Genomic DNA, 1,645 nt, shown 5'->3' with positions numbered 1-1,645 from the left:
GTGGGCGAGGACACAGGGGCCCCATGATCTCCTATTGCCCGGGGGCCCCATGAGTTGTGAGTCCACCCCTGGAGGGGGTCACCTTTTGGCACCTTCACCCTGGGCGCTAGATGTGCTTGAATTTTATTTGCGGGGGAGGGGGTTTTTTTTAGACACATAATGCTCATACGTTTTGGAGGCTTTTTTGGTGTGGGCGACGGCACAGGGACTCCATGATCCCCTATTGCCCGGGGGCCCCATGAGTTTTGAGTCCGCCCCTGGAGGGGGTCACCTTTTGGCACCTTCACCCTGGGCGCTAGATGTGCTTGAATTTTATTTGCGGGGGAGGGGTTTTTTTTTAGACACATAATGCTCATACGTTTTGGAGGCTTTTTTGGTGTGGGCGAGGGCACAGGGGCCCCATGATCCCCTATTGCCCGGGGGCCCCATGAGTTTTGAGTCCGCCCCTGGAGGGGGTCACCTTTTGGCACCTTCACCCTGGGCGCTAGATGTGCTTGAATTTTATTTGCGGGGGAGGGGTTTTTTTTTAGACACATAAAGCTCATACGTTTTGGAGGGGGGCAGGGGCGGACTGACCATTGGGGAACTCGGGCACTGCCTGAGGGCCCGGGGTCAGTAGGGGGCCCCATGAGATGTCCCTGGTACCTTTCATAGGCTTTTTTGGTGTGGGCGAGGACACAGGGGCCCCATGATCTCCTATTGCCCGGGGGCCCCATGAGTTGTGAGTCCACCCCTGGAGGGGGTCACCTTTTGGCACCTTCACCCTGGGCGCTAGATGTGCTTGAATTTTATTTGCGGGGGAGGGTTTTTTTTTTAGACACATAATGCTCATACGTTTTGGAGGCTTTTTTGGTGTGGGCGACGGCACAGGGACTCCATGATCCCCTATTGCCCGGGGCCCCATGAGTTTTGAGTCCGCCCCTGGAGGGGGTCACCTTTTGGCACCTTCACCCTGGGCGCTAGATGTGCTTGAATTTTATTTGCGGGGGAGGGGTTTTTTTTTAGACACATAATGCTCATACGTTTTGGAGGGGGGCAGGGGTGGACTGACCATTGGGGAACTCGGGCACTGCCTGAGGGCCCGGGTCAGTAGGGGGCCCCATGAGATGTCCCTGGTACCTTTCATAGGCTTTTTTGGTGTGGGCGAGGACACAGGGGCCCCATGATCTCCTATTGCCCGGGGGCCCCATGAGTTGTGAGTCCACCCCTGGAGGGGGTCACCTTTTGGCACCTTCACCCTGGGCGCTAGATGTGCTTGAATTTTATTTGCGGGGGAGGGGGTTTTCTTTAGACACATAATGCTCATACGTTTTGGAGGGGGGCACCTTTCGGCACCTTCACCCTGGGCGCTAGATGACTCCACTATTCTTTCCTTTCCTTGAGCTCTCAATCACCATATCTATGTAGGAAAGGGAAGTGTGTTAGGACTGCAGAACACCTCCCCCTCTCCTTTTCTCTACACCATAGAGGGAGATGTTTTGTAGTCCACTAACTGAGAAGACCATGCCAAAGACAGAGGCCATGGGAAGTTATCAGCTTCCCAGATTTCTGGCAGGATCAACCACTGTTTTTTTTTCCTTGCAGTTATCAAACTGATACAACAAAACGGTGCGATTAACCAACCAAAAAGACAGAAAATAGTCCA

This window comes from Staurois parvus, unplaced genomic scaffold, assembly GCF_062004578.1.
Source record: "Staurois parvus isolate SC_StPar_1 unplaced genomic scaffold, SC_StPar_1.0 ptg000065l, whole genome shotgun sequence".
Lineage (NCBI taxonomy): Eukaryota > Metazoa > Chordata > Amphibia > Anura > Ranidae > Staurois > Staurois parvus.
Note: the sequence above shows the minus strand (reverse complement) of the source record.